Source organism: Phyllobates terribilis, unplaced genomic scaffold (assembly GCF_046119375.1).
Source record: "Phyllobates terribilis strain yellow unplaced genomic scaffold, ASM4611937v1 Scaffold_8__6_contigs__length_399053987, whole genome shotgun sequence".
Classification (NCBI taxonomy): Eukaryota; Metazoa; Chordata; class Amphibia; order Anura; family Dendrobatidae; genus Phyllobates; species Phyllobates terribilis.
The window spans coordinates 322,463,320-322,484,807 of record NW_027362768.1 but is presented as its reverse complement, the minus strand read 5'-3'; positions in this window follow the sequence as shown (position 1 = coordinate 322,484,807).

Here is a 21,488-nt window from a genome sequence, read left to right as displayed (position 1 = left end):
GGATAAACCCCTTGATTTTACAAATATAGCACAGGACTTAGAGGGCTGACCGCAGATTCTCCTCCGCTGTCCTCACGATGGGCAGTGGTCTCATGGATATTCAATAAAAGTTATTGATGGAGAACTCCTAGCGCTGGAAATCTGCTAACAAGAATCACCATATTGTATTTCTATGGTGTTGAAATTTTACGTGTACATAATATTCTTTCATTTTTCGGTGCTTTGCTAGCTGGAAACTCAATGGTTGTTTGTTATAATTATTCCTGGACATTTCTAATAGTAAAGTAATCCACCAAATAGGTATTGATTATAGCCGTGACCAGAGGCGTACATAGAAATCATGGGGCCCCATAGCAGAAGCTCTAATTGGGCCCCCGCCCCAAATAATAAATAAATATTTTTCTGTCCCTCTTTCGTTGCCCCATAAAGTATGATGCCAACAAAAGTGCACCCCAAACACAGTATGATACCCCAATGGTGCATTCCTCCACATTAGCCTCCACATGCACAGTATAATGACCCTACAGTACCCCACTTCAACTCCCAAGGCAAAGTATTGTGACCCTAACACAGTATGATCCCCCAACTGTGACTCCCACAGAGCCCTCCATACACTATAATGGGCTTACATACAGAATAATGGCCTGCACTAGCCCTCCAAACAGTATAATGACCCCCCACATAGCCCTCAAAATATTATAATGGCCCCACATAGCCTTCCATATAGTATAATATGCCACTGATAATCCTCCATATAGTATGATGCAACCCATAATCCTCCATATAGTATAATGTGCCCCCCATAATCCTCCATATAGTATAATGAACTTCCCATGGTCCTCCATAGAATATAATTCACTCCCCACAGTCCTCCATACAGTATATTACACACCCCATAGGGTAAAATGCAGCCCCCATATAGTATAATGCACCCCACAGTCCTGCAATATTATGGGCACCATGTACTCACTGATTTTTAAAATACCATATATTTTAAATAAGCCGACCCGAGTATAAGCCGAGGCCCCTAATTTTACTACAAGAAAACTGGAAAAACGTATTGACTGGAGTGTAAGCCTAGGGTGGGAAATGCAGCAGCTAATAGTAAATTTCCCAATCCTGGTACGTATGGCACCCATCATCCCCCAATCCTGGTATGCATGGCACCCCTTATCCCCCAATCCCGGTATGTGTTGCCTCCTCAATCACCTAATCCTGGTATGTGTGGTCTCCCCAATCCCCCAATCCTGGCATGTGTGGCTTCCTCAATCCCCCAATCCTGGTATGCGTGGCCTCCTCAATCCCCAAATCCTGGTATGCATGGCCTCCTCAATCCCCAAATCCTGGTATGTGTCGCCTCCTCAATCCCCCAATCCTGGTATGCGTGACCCCCTCAATCCCCCAATCCTGGTATATGTGGTCCCCTCAATCCCCCAATCTTGGTATGTGTGGCCCCCCAAAACCCTAATCCTGGAATATATGGCCCTCTCATCCCCCAATCACTGCACACAGAAAAAAATAAACACTAATACTCACCTTCCTTCCTCACCTCTCCTCCAGCGCTACGTCCTGTCTACTGCAGCTCATGTCGGCATCTGAGCAACGCACATTCTCAGATCCCGAGGTGAGCTGCTGCTGCCGGCGTATTCACTCCTCTCCATGCCCGGACTATGAGCATGGAGAAGCATGAATATGCATTCTCTTTAGTAGAAGGCACTGTCAGCGCTCCTCCTTGCCCACTACTAAAGAGAATGAATATTTCCTCTTCTCCACGCCCATGGGAGTGGAGAAGAGGGAATATTCATGTCCCTTTAGTAGCGAGCACACGTGATAGCTGCTTCAGCGGCTACTGTGTGTGCCCCGCTCTTCCGCAACCTCCCTCCCCCCACTACTATCCACCAATACTCACCTATACAACTCGTCCCCACGCTACTTGGGTACCCCCGCTGCTTGGGGCCCCTCGGCTCATGGGCCCCCCACGGTCACAGGTCCCATAGCAGTGGCGTGGTCTGCCGCCATTGGCAACAAAGTGTTAAAGGGTTTCCACCATATTATATCTGCAAGGCGCTAAACATGCAGAGTCTGTCTTTTTCCTCTTCATTCCCTGTCCATGAAGCTGACGTACACACCTGATGATCACAAGGGTCCGTGCCGACCCATAATCTGGAGCTCATTCTTAAGCAGCCATGTGTTCTCCAGAGTGGAGACTTTGATCCTCTACATGGAACATTAATTTTATCCTTATGTGTTTCTTGCACTTGATTCTCTGCGTTTAATAAAAGCTCATTCAGGCGTCTGAGCATAGATCGCTAAAGCATGGACTGGCCGCGGCTCTCCTGACCCAATGTCTATGAAGCTGTCACGTTTGGGTCGGGAGAGCCGCGGTCAGTCCATGCATTGCGGTCCGATCTTGGACTGATTTGCACGGATGTCTGAATGATCCTTAACTCAGTCTCTGCGTTAACGTGCCCATCCACATTATACATGTCGGTGGGACTGGCCAACTATGTGATGATCTCCTGAAGCCGTGGTCCCACAGAACATATGTACTGTGGACGTTCCTTAGTCATTCTCACTGGCACTGATTTTCAGCAAGCGAATATGAATTTTCACTGCAAGTGAAGGTAGCCGAATTCGTCCCCTCAAAAATGAGAAGTAGGAGAGCGTTTTAAATTTCAACGCCCGACCCTTTTGTTTTCAGGGAAGTTACGCTGATGCCTGGAATGAAGATACGATGATCCCTGGAATGAAGATACTCTGATCCCTGGAATGTTTGATAGCGGCTTCTTCTCTACACGCTGGATACAAATGCAGACATCACTTGATCTGGATCGCCTATTCTAGTATTTATTTTTGCTATAGGGACTTATTTCCTAAATAATGTATCTGTTGCCTCTTGGCGCTGATGAGTGACTGAAGCGAAGCATCATCAGCACACAAGCTGGCAGGAGCTTCACGGCATGGGTTTCCTTGGCTAAGCAGTTGTATAGAGCCTTACATCACCAAACACAATGCCGAGCGTCGAATGGAGTGGTGTAAAGCCGCCGCCACTGGACTCCGGAGGAGATGTGTTCTGTGCAGTGATGGATCACACTTCTCTATCTGGCATCTGATGGATGAGTCTGTGCTTAGTGAATACCGGGAGAAAGTTACCCTATTAACTGCATTGTGCCCGCTGTACAGTTTGGTGGAGGACGGATAATACTATGGGAATGCTTTTTAGGGGTCGGCATCGGGCCCTTAGATCCAGTGAAAGGAAATCTTAATGTTTTAGCACAAGACATTTGGACAATAGCAGCTTCCAGTTTTGTGGGGACAGTTTAGAGAATTTCCTTTTCTGTTCCCCATGACTGTGCATGAGGTCTATAAAGTCATGGCTAGGGGAGTTTGGTGTGGAATAACATGACTGGCTGTACAAAGCCCGGAACTCAGCCCCATACAACACCTTTAGGATGAACCAGATTGGAGATTGTGAGCCCAGCCTCTCTCCAACATCAGTGTCTGACCTCATAAATGCTCTTTTGGATGAAAAGGCAAAAATCCCCCAAAGCACCTCCAAAATCATGTCGAAAGCCTTCCCTGCTACAGGGTAGGACCAACTCCATATTAATGCCTATGGATCTAGAATAAGAAGTCAGAAAAGCTCCTTAATGTGGAAGTGTTCCAGTATTGTTGACCATATAGTGTGTATATTACCTAACATGTAGAAACACCGTCCATCTTAAAGGGGTTGTCTACTACTCAGACAACCCCTCCTCAACCACAATAGTTCTTCCATGTAAAATAATAGCCGATATGCTCAACTCCGGTGCCCACCCCTTTCCAGCAATATCAGCACTGGCTCTCCTGGGGCTTGCGTGACATTATGTCAGGAAAGCCCCGCAGCCAGTCAGTCAGCGGCCGCTTCTCTCACGTCCTTCGGACTAAACTGACATCAGAAGAAGTGAGAGCTGCTGCTCTCTGACTCCCTTCAGTTGTCAGTTATGTCCAAAAGAAGTGAGAGATGCGGCTGCTGACTGGCTGCAGGGCTCTCCTGACATAATGTCACGTAAGCCCCAGGAGACTAGGCGGTGACATCTATGGAATGGTGACTGCAATTATTTTTCATGGTGGTTGAGAAGGGGTTTTCTGAGCAGTGGACAACCCCTTTTAATGTTGTGCATTAAGAGTTTTAGGTAGACTTTTCAATTAAATTGGTTTCTAAGAACTTTTTTTGTGCATAATGTCCTGCTATCAACAAGATCCACTAACAATTTCTTGTACAGTTTAAGACTGAGGTTCTTTTGATCCAAAAGAGAAAATTTTCAAGTTGACACAGTTGACTTCTTGTGGCAGAAACTGGATTCACCAGATGATGTCCTGTTGTACTGGTTTGTCTGAAGTCACTTGATTTTTTTTTTTTTTTTTTTTTAGGAGAAATTAGTTTGGTTTTCACTTGTATAAATGACAATTTGCTGAGAATAAATGTCAGAGATTCTCATTCCAGGGTACACCTCTTTCTAATACTGTATTGATGGCTTCTGCTACCTCTGTGCTTCCTATAGCGACGCCGCTGCAGTGACGCATCTCTATGGAATGTCCAAAACAAATAGATTTTTGGGTGGGTTTTCCTATTAAAAACCTGGCATTATTGGAGCACTTGGCAGTGATTCTGTGGATGCTGCAGTTTCTGTAAGGGGGTCGCCTGCGTCCTCTACTTTCCTATCTCCCCACTTTTTCTCCCATGAAGTGATATGATGAAAGTTCTGCGCAGTGTCCAAGGGTTCTTGCGGTAATGATGATAGAAATAGCTGACCCTGCAGGCGACGGGTCTGCAGAACGTGGACAGGCAGGCAGCTGCACGACAATGATCCGGATACTTCTCCGCCTCGCACCAGTGTGTAGGAGTGTGAAGCATCATATATTTGGCAACAAAATTAATAAGTTTAGTGAACAGAAAAAAAGGAAGGTCATGTAAGTACAGGGAAGCTTTCAAAGAGAACCCCATCACCTCCCCTGACATTTATTCTTACTTAAATGCATGTATTTGGGGCTAAAAATCATTTTTGGCTTCAATAAAAACTTTGCACCATTTGGCTTTTACTGGCTCTTAGATTTTTTGTACATTCAACTCTGATGTGGTCTGTGCTCAATAATCAGCCAAGAAGAGCTCAGAAAAAGATAGATATGAGATTTACAAACTCGCCGTCATAAATGCGCTCACTGATGGAATCTCAGTTAACTCATTCAGCAACATATAGGCTGTAGAAAGCAACATTTTTAATGAAACCCAATTACAAAAATGATTTTTAGCCCTAATTACAGGCATTTAAGTAAGAAAAAAACCCCTCAAAGATGGAAAAAAAACCTTTAAATAATTTTTTTGATATAAGACTTTCCTGATGACTATTCCACTAAATGTGCACATATGATTTAAAAGGGGTTTTCTGGGACTGTGATGGCTTATACTTTTGAGTTGGGGATCAATATCAGATCGGAAAGGGGGTCCTGGCACCACAGCCGATCCACACCTTTAAGGAGCTGTGGTTTTCCAGTACCCTGGTCGACAATGAAGAGGATGCTGCACCTGCAGGAGTGTCATGGCCCCTTTGATCAACTGATGGATGGAGGTACCAGGAGTTGGACACCAACCAATCTGACATTGAAGCTGCAGTGATTCAGTGTCACTGTGTGCAAAATCCTGCTGCAGTGATGTCACTGTGTGCAACATACCCTCTCCAGTGACGTCTCTGTATGCAATAAACCTCAGCAGTGACATAACTGTGTGTAATATTCTGTTCAGTGACATCACTGTAATAATCTGTGCAGTGACGTCACTGTGCGCAATAACCTGTGCAGTGACGCCACTGTGTGCAATAACCTGTGCAGTGACGTCACTGTGCGCAATAACCTGTGCAGTGACGTCACTGTGCGCAATAACCTGTGCAGTGACGCCACTGTGTGCAATAACCTGTGCAGTGACGTCACTGTGTGCAATAACCTGTGCAATAACCATCTACTGTGACATCACTGTGTGCAATATCCCTCTCCAGTGACGTCACTGTGTAGTGGGCACATGCTGTGGCACCTCTGTGAGATATTTATGAATGAACTGTGAATTATCTGAGGACCACCGAACTGGGAATTGGGAATAGTGTAGTCTGGTCATGGGGCAAAATGGCTGCTATTTATGGGGACGGTAGCTACGGTAAATGGGAAATCTTTAGTTCCCGCTTTCAGGGCACTGTCTTTTTATAGACCCCCCCTAAGGCTACGTTCCCACAATGAGCTTTTGGTGAGTTTTTGACACTTTAGAATTTCTGCACCTATTATTTAAATTAGGTTATTGGCATTTTTTCATTGCGTTTTTCATGCTGCGATTTTCGTGTCTTGTTGGTGTTTCATGCTTTAAATAACGTTGCTTTGTTTGTGATACTTCCTGGTATTTGGATTTGACATAACTTTATTGATATCCTCAGGTGCAGAGTAGATGCGTTTTTTATGAGTTTCCGCATCTAATGGAAGTCTATGGGGAAAATTTGCACAAAAAACTCAGTGAACCTGCAGGAGAAATTGACCTGCTGCGGATGTCTGAATCCCATCCACTTTGCTGGATCTGTAAGAAGCTGCGTTTTTGAAACTGAAAATATATACAGCGTCAAACTCATAAAAAACTCATGGTGAGAACCTACAACTCCCAGTATGTAATTAACAATAGAGATACTGGGAGTTGTTATCATTCATCATCAGACTGCGGACCATACAGGAACCACAGTACTGATGAGACACAGGCACGATCACAAATGAACATTTACATCCAGGTATCTTACCTGAGACGTCTTCTCTGATTAGAGTTGTTCTCTTTCTTTTCTTCCTCTTGTCCAGACACATGATGACTTTTCTCATCCACAGCTCGTCTCTGCAGACTTCCATCTTCTCCGGTCTTCTGCAGCACATCCCCACACGATGCCCTTAAAGATATCAGAGTCATTATAATGCTCCTGAATAAAAATATTTACACTGAGCCCCTGAATAAACCTAACTCTTACAATGCTCCCTGCACAAAACATAACATACACTCTACCCCTCTTATGGTACCTGCTCTCCACACTGTCCTCTCCTTACCATACTGGGCCCCCTCTTCACACTGTCCTCTCACACTGTGTCTCCCCTATACTGCCCAGTCTCTATACTGTGCCCCTTCATCACACTCCCCCTCCTCAGCATACTGTTCCCTCCTTGCTGTGCCCTCACACTGTTCCCCCCATACTGCCGCATCTCTATACCTTCCCCCACACTACCTAGTCTCTGTGCTGTGTCACCTCACACTTTTCTCCCTCCATACTGTCTCCTCACACCACTATTCCCCCACTCTCCATACTGTTTCCTCATACATCCCCCTTCCCCATTCTGTTTCTGCACTCATTCCCACCCCTTCTCTAGTTCACCATACTGTTTCTTCACACATCTCCCCATTCGGTCTCCTAAAATTTCTCTCTCATCTCTCCCCAAATATAATAAATCTTCGGAAGAGCACACAGACATGCAGAAGCGCGCTTACACATACATGCAGAAGCGTGCTTACACACACGAAAACAAGCACACACAGACACATACTAAGGGCTCTTTCACACGTCAGTACGTGCGGTGACAGTTTCCACACGTACCAGAGACATTGGTACACGTAGACCCATTCAAATGAATGTGCACATGTCAGTGTGTGTCCACTTTCCAGAGACAGACAATGTGGTGTCCGTGGGCAAAACACGCTGACATGTCTGTTTTTACCTGCTGCACCTCCCGCAAAACGTCCCACACACTGATGACAGTTAGCGCTCTTCCCAAGAGCCGGGTGCTGAACGCTGCCGTCATCATAGATCCCTGCCGGCGCTGCGATCAGCAGCAGCATGGTCAATGATGAGAGTAGTAGTCTACTCCCGCCATGTCCAACTGTAAAAATAGGAATAAAATAAAAAAATCCTTATACTCACCTCTCCTAAGTGTCACCCAGTGTAATCCGTGCAAGCGCTCACGCCGAGGAGAATGACTCCTGCAGCGAGTGGACCCCACTCAACAAGCGGTGCTCTGTCAATCACTGAGCGCAGCTCCGGGGCCCGCTCGCTGCAGGAGTCATTCCCCTCGGCGTGAGCGCTCACACGGATTACAGCGGGTGACACTTAGGAGAGGTGAGTATAAGGATTTTTTTTATTTTATTCCTATTTTTACAGTTGGACATGGCAGGAGTAGACTACTACTCTTATCATTGACCCTGCAGCTGCTGATCGCAGCACCGGCAGGGATCTATGATGAGAATGTGGCACCCCGAGGTCTGGTTGCCACAGTGGCAGCAATGTCATGTCTGAGAGCAGGTGGGAGGTTCCCTGGTTGGGGACAATTAGCATGCAGCACCTCCTGCCTCAGTCCAGGGAGGGGAGAAATCTGCCCTTTATAAACTGGATCTGGGGCGGGGTTAGACAGACAAGTTAGAGACAAGTTCCAGTGAAGTTGCAGATAGGGACAGGTCAGCAGCAGGCTGAGGAGTCCCTGTAGGCAAAGGAGGAACACGAGGCCAGGAGGGGAGCCAGCAGAGCTCATCCTGGCTAGAGACTTGCAAAGCCGGACACTGGAGTCCGAGGCTGTGAGGGTTATAAGCCCAGCAGCAGAAAACCACCACGCAGGGGACTTCAAGTCCTCTGGCGCAAGGAAGCCTGAAGGCTCAGCCACACGAGAGGGACCACTACTGACCTGGAGGGGTGAGAAGCCAGTCATACGGGTGAGAACAACACGGTACACTCAGAGACGTGGGTTACCACCACACTACAGCGGGATAGCCAAGAAAGAGTGAAGTCAGCACGGTAGGCCTACAAACTCCCCCTGACCAGCGGGATTTCCCAGTTGCTCTCAGACTGACCAGGCCTCCATTGTTAACCTGTATTCCGGATGGGTCCCTTAACACAACCAACAGTAAAGACCCTGAATTGCAAGACAGACTCCGTGTGGTTACTGCTGCTCCTGCGCACCATCACCACCAACATCCCTATTTACTGCCCTGAGGCTATACTCCTCCCGTGGGGAGTTATACTACCCTCAGCTGCACCCACAACACAAGCCTCAGCGGTCTGCCCTGCAGCGGCGGTTCACTCTGACCGCAATCCACGGGTGGCGTAGTCGGACATTTAATCACAAAAACCTATAAATAGACCGCTATTTGGGTTGACCACCCTGAGCCACGGGACCGGGTCCCCGCCACGCAAGGACTACAACCCCCAGCATCCACAAAAGGTCTGGTTCCGGGTATCCCCACACACACACGGCCCAGGGGGCGCGTCAACTTTTGGCGTAGTCGGCAGGATTTCGTGACCGCCACCAACGGGTACTGCGTGCCTGAAGAAAGACTATAATACTTACCTTGGTGGAGTTTCCCGCCATCCGCAGCCGTTTCCCGCCATCCGCAGCCATTTTCCCGCCATCGGGCGACATCTTTGGGACGCCGCGCGGGAAGAAGAGGGGCGTGGACGACGAAAGCGCGCGAGAACTGGAGCCCCGCCTTATGCACGGACGCTGCGCAAGGTCCTGAAAGGAGCCGAGCGGATGCTGACGTCACCAGGACGCGACGCAAGGTCCTCAACCCCGACAGTCGCCTGCGGAGCCGCAACCTACAGAAGAAAAGCAACGGAAGGTAGGCCACGGTTGACTAGGGGGGAAGAAAATGTTGGAAGCGGAGGGGACTGCGGCCGCTGCCGCAGTAATGCCGTTCACGATGCCTTATATCCCCGGGGCGGCCTGGTTGCCCCAATACTCAGGGGAGTCGCATACCCTAAGCGACTTTAAAGAGAGACTGTATAGCCTATTCAAGGTATACCCCCTGACGGAGGAACAAAAAGCATACTGATAGGCCAGTTAACCGGCACGGCCCAACGAGAAGTAAAGTCCTGGTCAGTCAGGGACAAAGAGACCGTGAAGGAGATTTTAGCCCGTCTGAAGGACACTTTTGATACCCGTACCTCAGCAGAGATCAAAATGAGATTTTATGGGTGCAAGCAGCGGGCCCAAGACAGTATAAGAGACTATGCTCTGAATTTGCAAGAGGCCCTGGGAGCCATTAAGCAGGCAGACCCTGACAGTGTGCGGAATGCAGATAAACTGTTGACTGAACAATTCATTGAGGGTCTGTTGTCCAGCGCCCACCGAACCCAGTTGCGTGCAATGGCCTTGCAGAACCCTGATTTGGACTTTGCGCAGTTCAAAGACAGGGCCATCCGGGTGCTCCGAGAACCGGCACCGGGTGGCGCTGTAACCCACCGGCGCCCTGCTATTACCTATCACCAGGAGGCGGCGCCCTTGTCTATAGAGCCTGTGGGAGCAGATGCGCAGGCTTTGGACAAAGACCCGGCTGCAGACCTGCACCATCAGGTCAAAGAACTGACCAAAAGCGTTGCCGCACTAACCAGGACTGTGCAGTCGCTACAGGTATCCTCACCAGGAAAGATCAAGCTGGCTACCAGTCCGGAGGACGTCCCGTGGCGCTGGCAGAAGAGGATCCCACCATCCAGAGGGAAGCCATCGGACCGCTACGACCAGGATGGACAACCCATCTGCCGCCGCTGCAGCCAGCCAGGACATATTGCAAAATACTGTAATTTAAACGAGCCCAACCTGGGGCAGAGGGACAACTCCCAGGCGTAAGGTCATCAGGCCCGTCAAACTGGCGTGACAAGTATGTGGGGGGACGACCGGTCTCGCCTGTGGTACTGGATGGCATTCCCATGAGCGCACTGTTGGACACCGGGTCACAGGTAACCACCATCCCCTATGTACTTTACAAGCAGTACTGGAATGATACGTATATTACCCGCTACCCAGATAATGACTTGAGCATCATCGCCAGCAATGGTCAGCCCGTGCCACAGGTGGGGTTCACGGAGGTGACCATCAAAATTGGTAAAGTTGAACTGCCAGCGCAGGGACTGATTATTGTGGACATTGACCGTCGTGAAAGTCACCCTAAAATAACCTTAGGTACTAACGTTATTGAAAATTGTCTTTCAGAGATAATTGCCATTTTACAGCAGTTTGCAATGAATGCCAGCTCCAGCCAGCAGCGTGTCTTACAAAAAGAGATCAGAGCCTTGATGAAGCGGCAACAGGTAGAACTGTCTGGTGGTGAGATTGGTAGCGTTAGGATGAGTGACCCGTTCCCTATCGCCATGCCCCCAAAAAGTGAAATGATGATCTGGTGCCGGACTGCAATCGGGTTAAGAGGTAGAGACTACCAAGCTATGGTAGAACCCGTTTACTCAGACAGTAGGCCCACCATTTTGACAGCATGGGGGGTGGTTGATGTCCGACATGGGAGGGTACCCGTCCGCATCCTAAACATTGGGGTAAGGGAGGTATGCCACGCTAGCCAAATTGTTCACCATTAACCAAAACTCTGTAAAAGTCGTGGAACCCTTGCCTCCATCTTCCCCAGAGGAAGGTAACGGCTCCAAGAAACAAATGGAGGGCTGGTGCCAGAAGCTGCACGTGGGCACTGACTCCACTCCCCCACACCAGAAACAGGAAGTCTACCGGGTGGTTCAGGAGTACGAAAGAGTCTTTAGCAAACACCCGCTAGACTTTGGGCAAGTAAAGGGGATAGAACACCAAATCCCCACAGGAGACCATCCCCCAATAAAAGAGAGATACCGGCCTGTACCCCCTGCACACTATCAGAATGCCAAGGGTATGTTGCGAGAAATGAAGGAGGCTGGGGAGATCAGGGATAGCTGTAGCCCCTGGGCAGCTCCTCTAGTTCTTGTAAAAAAGAAAGATGGCATGATGAGGATGTGTGTAGATTATAGAAAGGTCAACAGAATAACACACAAAGATGCGTACCCGTTACCTAGAATAGAGGAGTCTTTGGCTGCATTAAAATCTGCTAACTTCTTCTCTACTTTGGACCTCACTAGCGGGTACTGGCAGGTTCCTGTAGCAGAGTCGGACAAGGAGAAGACCGCCTTCACCACCCCGATGGGTCTCAGTGAATTCAACTGTATGCCGTTCGGACTCTGCAACGCACCAGGGACCTTCCAGAGGCTGATGGAGTGCTGTCTGGGGCACAGAAATTTCGAGACAGTCCTACTCTACCTGGACGATGTCATTGTGTATTCCAATACCTATGAGGACCATCTAAAACACCTGGCAGAAGTGTTCGATGCCCTGGCAGGCTTCGGCCTAAAGGTGAAACCCTCCAAGTATCATTTACTGAAACCAAAGGTGCAGTACCTGGGACATGTGGTGAGTGCTGATGGAGTAGCTCCTGACCCTGATAAGATCACAGTGATTAAGGACTGGCCAAGACCCTCCAGCATAAAGGAAGTGCTGCAGTTCCTCGGGTTGGTAGGCTACTACCGAAGATTCATCTCTGGGTTCACCAAAATGGCAGCCCCTATGCAGAACCTCCTGTTAGGTCAGTCAAAGACTAAAAGACAGAAGCCGCCCTTTAAGTGGGACAAGCTGGAGGAGGAGTCTTTCCGCCAGCTGAAGATGGCCCTCACGGGGGATGAGATCCTGGCCTACCCTGATTACGGCCAGCCTTTTATCCTCCATACCTACGCCAGTAATGTGGGGCTAGGAACCGTACTGTCCCAGATCCAGCAGGGCAGAGAACGGGTAATTGCTTATGCTAGCAGAAAGCTGAGACCCACAGAGAGAAACCCTGAGAATTATAGCTCCTTCAAGCTAGAGTTCCTGGCAGTGGTGTGGTCAGTCACCGAATGCTTCAAGCATTACCTGGCTTCTTCTAAGTTCACTGTGTACACGGACAACAACCCGTTGACACACCTGGACACTGCAAGACTTGGTGCCCTAGAGCAGAGATTGATGGCCCGGCTGTCCAATTATGAATTTACTATCAAATACCGGACAGGGCGCGCAAATGCCAACGCAGATGCATTGTCCAGAATGCCTCACTTGCAGGACGGGGGAGGGGATCCAGAAGAACTGGAAGAAATTGAACTCCCAGCATTCCACCGTCATGGGATCACCCAGGGTTCCCACTGCATAAAGGAGAGGTGCTCTGCTACCGCTACGTTCAATCCCTTACCCCACCACGGCTGGGCAGAGACACAAGATAGTGACCCCGCAGTCCGCCTGGTAAAAGAGATGCTGACCCAGGCTGATGCACACCTTGATCCGGATGCTCCAGAAGAGACTAAACAGCTGTGGAAGGAGAGGAGCAAGCTGTTTCTCTACGAGGGTAGGCTGTGCCGCAGAGCTGTCAACTCTCGAACTCATGAGCTGACCTGGCAGGTAGTGGTCCCGAGGCGGGATGCGGCTATGGTCCTAGAAGCATACCATGACGGAGCAGGGCACTTTGGATGGAAGAAGCTGGAGTTCCTGTTGTGTGAGCGGTTCTTCTGGATAGGCATGAGAGGGGCTATAGAGAGATGGTGTAGAGACTGTGGCCCGTGCAACCTAAGGAGGAAGGACCGCACCAGCCAGACGACTCCCCTGCGGCCCATCATCACAAAGCAGCCCCTTGAGCTGGTGGCCCTGGACCACGTAAAGCTGGCTCCAAGCAGGTCGGGATAAGTCTACGCCCTCACAATCGTAGATCACCACTCCCGGTTCCTAGTGTGGTCCCTGTCAAAGACTTAACAGCTCAGACGGCTGCCAGAGCCTTCCAGCAGCATTTCTGTCGCCCACATGGGTATCCGGAGCAAGTGTTGACTGATCAAGGTCCAGCGTTCGAGGCTGAAGTCTTCCAAGAATTCTGCAACCTATATGGCTGCAAGAAGATAAGGACAACGCCTTACCACCCCCAAACCAACGGGATGTGTGAGAAAATGAGCCAGGTAGTAATAGACCTGCTCAAGACGTTGCCCCTGGAGCAACGCAGCCTGTGGCCTGAGAAACTGCCGGATCTGGTGGACTTGTATAACCATATCCCAGTAAATTCCACCAACTGCACCCCGGCTTACCTAATGAGAGCAAGACCTGGTAAGCTGCCAATTGACCTGGAGATGGGAGTCCTGACACCCGAGGACATCTCACCAGAAGCAGACTGGGACACAGAACGACAGCAGCAGTACCGGAAAGTACAGGAGAGTGTGGAGCGAAGTCTGTCTCAAGCAAGAGAGAGGCAAGAGAGGAATTACAACCAGCATGCTCCTGCTGCTTCCCTGGCACCTGGAGAGCAGTTCTTGAAGAGGAAGAGCCGGCTCCACAAGTTGGATGACCAGTGGGAGAAAGACCCGTACACCGTACTACCCTCAAGCCATGAAAACCCAAAGGTATGTGTTATCAGTAAGGATGGAGGAGAGACCACAGCCACTGTCTCCAGAGACCACCTGAAGAAGTGTCCCGAGCAGCTGCAAAGCACTGATGAAGACCAAGATAGCCCTCAACCCACAGAGGAAAGGGAAGAAATGGTCAGTACAGTACTCGGAGAATTTCCCCGGTCCTGGACACAAAATCAACAACGCTATAGTGGTACCCATCCTTACTGTAACGGGTCTGGGAGGCGGAACCTCTGAGCTACTATACAAGGGGGCGGTCCTTGTAAGGGAGCGGGTGGCGACCAGGCAGGCAGTCACAGCAGGTGACCGGGACAGTCTCTGGGTGAACGGGCTGGAGGTCACGGCAAGTAACTGGGGCAGTCTCTAGGTAAAGGGTAGGTACGACCTGTGATGGCTGAACCTCCAGGTAGGCTAGCAAGGCAGATGGAGGATGTGTGCTCCCAGGTGAGCAAGCGAGAGTCTCTGGAATAGCAGGTGGTCACAGCACGTGACGGCGAAGCCTCCAGGTAGGCAAGCAGGCAGGTAGCGGAGAAGCACTCCCAGGTGAGCGGGCAAGAGTCTCTGGAATAGCTGGTGGTCACAGCACGTGACGGCGGAGCCTCCGGGCAGGCAAGCAGGCAGGTAGCGGAGAAGCGCTCCCAGGTGAGCGGGCAAGAGTCTCTGGAATAGCTGGTGGTCACGGCACGTGACGGCGGAGCCTCCGGGCAGGCAAGCAGGCAGGTAGCGGAGGAGCGCTCCCAGGTGAGCGGGCAAGCTGGTCCATAGACAGACTGACAGGAGTAGAAAGGCAGACCGTCGGACCTCAGGCTAGCAAGCAGGCAGGTAGCTGATGTGCGCTCCCAGGTGAGCGGGCAAGCTGGTCCTTAGACAGACTGACAGGAGTTGTAAGGCAGACCGTCGGACCTCAGGCTAGCAAGCAGGTAGCAGGAATAACTGGCAGGAAACAGACAGCAAACTGGCAGGACTCTGGCAGGAATCAGGCAGGTAACTGGCAGGTAACTGGCAACGGGACCTGAGGGCTGAAGCAGAGTAGAACAGTGCAACAACAATGCTCGGGCACCTCCATTTTGGAGGAGGTGCCTTATATATGGTGAAGTCCTCCGGCCATTGGCCGGGGACTCCTTAGGACGGCGCGCGCGGCCCCTTTAAGAGGGAGGGAGAGCGCGCGCGCCCTAAGCACAGTGGCCGGGAAGGAGCGCGCGCTGCCAGCAGAGCGGGAGGAGGACGCCGGGCACGGAGCAGGGAGGTGAGGGGAACAGCGTCCCTGCCTAGCAGAGGGCAGGGACGCCGGCGCTACAGTACCCCCCCCTTTAGGCCCCCCCTTTTTTAGGCCAGACAGAAATTTAGCAAGGATAAGAGGGGCATGGATGTTCTCCCGGGGCTCCCACGTTCTCTCCTCAGGACCAAACCCCTTCCAATCTACTAGAAAAAAGGTCTTTCCTCTTACCCTTTTGGTGGCAAGAATGTTCTCTACCTCAAACTCGTCCTCAGCAGAAACCGGAGCAGGAGGCGTACCTGTAGACTTGGAAAAAGAGTTAAGTACCACAGGTTTGAGGAGAGATACATGGAAGGAGTTAGGGATCCGTAAGTTGGCCGGGAGTTTCAATTTATAGGCCACCGGGTTGATCTGACTGATGACCTCCAGGGGGCCGATGAACCGAGGCCCTAACTTGTAAGAAGGTATCTTGAGTCGGACATATTTAGATGAGAGCCAGACTTTATCTCCGGGACGAAATTGTGGAGGATCCAGGCGTTTTTTGTCAGCGTGTCTTTTCATCCGTTCGGACGACTGAAGGAGTGCGGATTGGGTACTCTCCCAAATGGAGGAAAATTTGCCAACGAGAGATTCCGCAGCCGGGTTGTCCACAGAGGTGGAGACAGGAAAAGGAATCCGAGGATGCTGACCGAAGACTACAAAAAACGGGGATTTGGAGGAGGATTCGCACTCGTGATTGTTATAAGAGAACTCGGCCCATGGTAGGAGATCCACCCAGTCTGAATGATGGGCATTAACGAAGTGCCGGAGGTAACTGGTCAGGTTCTGATTGATCCGCTCCACTTGACCATTGGACTGTGGGTGGTAAGCGGAAGAGAAGTCCAGGGTGACGTCTAGCAGTTTACAAGTGACTCTCCAGAAGCGTGAGGTGAACTGTACCCCACGATCCGACACGATGTGGAGGGGCAGGCCATGAAGACGGAAGATGTGACGAATAAAGTCTTTAGCTAGCTCGGGTGCAGACTGGAGGCCTGGTAGGGGAACGAAATGAGCCATCTTGGAGAAGCGGTCAGCGACCACCCAAATGACCGTACAACCGGCAGAGACTGGGAGGTCTGTTATAAAGTCCATTGCTATATGCTGCCAGGGGGCAGCAGGTACTGGGAGCGGAAGGAGGCGACCGGCTGGCAGATGTCTCGGAACCTTGTTGCGGGCGCAGGACACACAGGCAGAAACAAAGTCTATTACGTCCTTGTGCAGGGTAGGCCACCAGTAGTGCCGGGTAATAAGCTGGAGGGTCTTTTTTTGACCGGCATGGCCAGCCAGTTTAGACGAGTGACCCCAGTGAAGGATCTTCTCCCGATCAGGTACTGATACGAACGTCTTTCCGGGAGGGAGACGATTTAGACTCACGGGAGCCACCTGCATTACTGTGGCGGGATCGATGATGTGTTTCGGATCTTCCTCGAGATCAGACACCAGAAAGGATCGAGACAAGGCGTCCGCCTTGACGTTTTTGTCAGCCGGGCGAAAATGAAGAACAAAATCAAAGCGAGCAAAAAACAAGGACCACCGGGCTTGGCGCGGGTTAAGTCTCTGGGCATGCTGGAGGTAAGCCAAGTTCTTGTGGTCCGTGTAAATTATTACCGGGTGAAGAGCCCCCTCGAGCAGGTAACGCCACTCCTCCAATGCCAGTTTGATGGCGAATAACTCTCGGTCTCCTATGGAATAATTGCGCTCTGAGGAGGAGAAGAGTTTAGAGAAGAAGCCGCAAGTTACCATCCTCCCGGAAGATGATTTTTGAGTAAGTACCGCTCCGGCTCCAGAGGAGGAGGCGTCAACTTCCAGGAAGAACTGCTTGTTGCCGTCCGGGCGATGCAGCACCGGGGCGGAAGAGAAGGCCTGTTTTAAGGAAAGAAAGGCCTCCTCTGCTTCGGGCGGCCACTCTTTGGGATTAGTACCCTTACGGGTGAGCGCGGAAATTGGGGCAGTCCGGGAAGAGAAGTGTGGTATGAAGAGGCGGTAGTAGTTGGCGAAGCCCAGGAACCGCTGAATGGCCTTCAACCCCTCCGGTCGAGGCCATTTCTCGATGGCAGACAGTTTCTCTGGATCCATTCGTAGGCCGGTCTGAGAAATAATGTAGCCCAAAAACGGAAGCGAGGTCTGCTCAAAGAGGCACTTCTCGTATTTAGCGAAGAGGTGATTCTGCCTGAGCCTGAGCAGGACCTGACGAACGTCCCTCCGGTGAGTCTGGAGATCCGGAGAGAAGACCAAGATGTCGTCCAGGTACACCACTACGCAGGAGTAGAGAAGGTCCCGGAAGATGTCATTGACCAACTCTTGAAAGACGGCAGGAGCGTTACAGAGACCAAAGGGCATTACCAGATATTCATAGTGGCCGTCCCGGGTGTTGAATGCCGTCTTCCATTCATCCCCCTGACGGATACGAACCAGGTTGTACGCCCCACGGAGGTCCAGTTTGGTGAAGATTCTAGCCCCTCTCAGACGATCAAATAACTCCGGAATGAGCGGAAGGGGGTACTTATTCTTCACCGTGATTTGGTTAAGGCCTCTATAGTCTATACAGGGACGGAGAAAGCCGTCCTTCTTTTTTACGAAGAAGAAGCCTGCTCCCGCCGGGGAGGTAGATTTCCGGATGAATCCCCTGGCCAGATTCTCCTCAATATATTCGGACATCGACCGGGTCTCAGCAGCGGATAATGGATAAATACGCCCACGGGGAGGAGTAGTACCGGGTAACAGGTCGATAGGGCAGTCGTATGGTCTATGAGGGGGTAGTGTCTCTGCTTCCTTTTTATTAAAGACATCAGCATAAGACCAATAAGGAATCGGAAGTCCAGGTAGATTAGCTGGGGTAGGAGAAGGACGGACGGGATGGACGGGAACCAGACAGGTCTTATGGCAGTCCTGTCCCCAGCGAAGGACTTCTCCGGTCTGCCAGTCAAGCACGGGTGCATGTCTCTGGAGCCAAGGTAGACCTAGCAAGAGGGCGTGAGAGAGTCCAGGCAGAACATGAAAGGAGATACTCTCAGAATGCAGCATTCCCACCTGTAGAGTAATGGATTCGGTGATGAGTTGGATGGGGCGTGGTAAGAGTCCCCCATCCACGGCAGCAACAGACAAGGGTACAGCCAGAGGTTTGGTGGGGATGCGGTATTTCTCTACCAGGGACTGTGAAATAAGATTCCCGGCTGCTCCAGAGTCCAGTTGGGCTAGTTCGAAATAACGGTGCTCCCCGCAGACGATTGAAACTGACAGCAGCAGAGATGGAGAGGATTTATTCTTGTCTAGGTCGACCTCTCTGAGCGAACCTAGACACAGGCGTTTCCCGACCTCTCTGGGCAGGCACGGATCCGGTGCTCCTTACTTCCACAGTAGAAGCAGCTCCCCTCGGCACGGCGTAAGTCCTGACGGGTTTTGACCATCTTGGTCTGGTCGACCTGCATAGACTCAGGAGAGTGTACCTGGGGAGAGATGGAGGGAGTGACGGGTTTCTGAAAGGTAGGAGCTAGACGTGGAAACCTCCTCTCACGGGTGACCTCTTTGGCACGCTCCTGGAACCGTAGGTCAATCCGGGTGGCAAGAGTTATTAGGTCATCGAGAGTGGTAGGAATGTCCCGACCGGCAAGTTCATCTTTAATACGGCCGGACAGACCCACCCAGAAGACGGATACCAGAGCGTCGTTATCCCAGGCCAGCTCCGAGGCAAGGGTACGGAACCGTATGGCATATTGGCCCACGGTGAGACTTCCCTGACGGAGGCGTAGCAGAGATGATGCGGATGAGGTCTTCCGTCCGGGTTCGTCGAAGACTTTCCGGAAAGCCGTGAGGAAGGCAGGCAAGTCGGACACCAGGGGGTCTCCTCTCTCCCATAGAGGATTTAGCCAGGCCAGGGCCTCCCCGGTGAGATGGGACATGATGAAGGCAATTTTGGCCCGGTCGGAGTTAAACTGGTGGGACAATAGTTCAAAGTGCAGGGTGCACTGATTTATGAAGCCCCGAGCCTGGGCGGAGTCGCCTCCGAAGCGAGGAGGTGCAGAAAGCCGGGGTCCGGGGTAGGATACCATGGTATTGGTGGGCAGCGGAGCTGCCGGGTTGCGAGTCATGGCACTGGCAGTGGTTGCTGGTGGAGCAGTCAGAGTATCCAGGCGAGAATTGACATTCCGCAGGTGACCCAGGATGGACTCCTGTTGGGACCTCTGACGGGACAGTTCATGACAGAGGTCCGAGAGCGAGGGAGCTTGGGTGCCACCGGGTTCCATGGCCCGAGCAAACTGTAACGGGTCTGGGAGGCGGAACCTCTGAGCTACTATACAAGGGGGCGGTCCTTGTAAGGGAGCGGGTGGCGACCAGGCAGGCAGTCACAGCAGGTGACCGGGACATTCTCTGGGTGAACGGGCTGGAGGTCACGGCAAGTAACTGGGGCAGTCTCTAGGTAAAGGGTAGGTACGACCTGTGATGGCTGAACCTCCAGGTAGGCTAGCAAGGCAGATGGAGGATGTGTGCTCCCAGGTGAGCAAGCGAGAGTCTCTGGAATAGCAGGTGGTCACAGCACGTGACGGCGAAGCCTTCAGGTAGGCAAGCAGGCAGGTAGCGGAGAAGCACTCCCAGGTGAGCGGGCAAGAGTCTCTGGAATAGCTGGTGGTCACAGCACGTGACGGCGGAGCCTCCGGGCAGGCAAGCAGGCAGGTAGCGGAGAAGCGCTCCCAGGTGAGCGGGCAAGAGTCTCTGGAATAGCTGGTGGTCACGGCACGTGACGGCGGAGCCTCCGGGCAGGCAAGCAGGCAGGTAGCGGAGGAGCGCTCCCAGGTGAGCGGGCAAGCTGGTCCATAGACAGACTGACAGGAGTAGAAAGGCAGACCGTCGGACCTCAGGCTAGCAAGCAGGCAGGTAGCTGATGTGCGCTCCCAGGTGAGCGGGCAAGCTGGTCCTTAGACAGACTGACAGGAGTTGTAAGGCAGACCGTCGGACCTCAGGCTAGCAAGCAGGTAGCAGGAATAACTGGCAGGAAACAGACAGCAAACTGGCAGGACTCTGGCAGGAATCAGGCAGGTAACTGGCAGGTAACTGGCAACGGGACCTGAGGGCTGAAGCAGAGTAGAACAGTGCAACAACAATGCTCGGGCACCTCCATTTTGGAGGAGGTGCCTTATATATGGTGAAGTCCTCCAGCCATTGGCCGGGGACTCCTTAGGACGGCGCGCGCGGCCCCTTTAAGAGGGAGGGAGAGCACGCGCGTGCGCCCTAAGCACAGTGGCCGGGAAGGAGCGCGCGCTGCCAGCAGAGCGGGAGGAGGACGCCGGGCACGGAGCAGGGAGGTGAGGGGAACAGCGTCCCTGCCTAGCAGAGGGCAGGGACGCCGGCGCTACACTTACCTTTCTCCAGCCAGCCCCTCAAGGGCCTGCAGAAGAGCAAGTAGTGTTGGAAGAGCAAGTGGCCCCGGAGGCAGAAGAGTACATACCAGCAGCTCAGGAGAATCAACCCTCTGCTAGTAGTGAACCTGCCATGCCCGTGGTGAGCCAAAGAGTACGCAGAAAGCTGCCCAGCCTACCCGCAACATCAGCAAACACCTTTAGTGCAGACATGAGTACACCCAGTAGACAGGGGGTGGAAAAAGGGGACCCAAATAGAGTACCACCAGACAGTGGGTTACGTAGGTCCACCAGGAGCACTAAAGGTCAGGTACCCGCTCATTGGAGAATCTAATATGTTGTATTTCCCTGTACAGATGCAAAAGTTTGAAATGTTTATTGTCTGTGTTACCTGGTTATTAATAATGTTTTTCTAGTCTTTCTAGTTCAATGGACTAACAGGTTATGGACGCTGAATAACCGGAAATGTCTTGTAGATAGTTGCACCTGGTGCCCTCTTTCGAAGATGGCCACGGAAGAAAAACCTGTCCGGCGTGGCCCCCTTGTGGCCCAAAGTAGATAGCTCAGCCTTGTCGCCACGCCCAAGGCCAGGAACTTGGGGTTTATGGAGACAGGTTC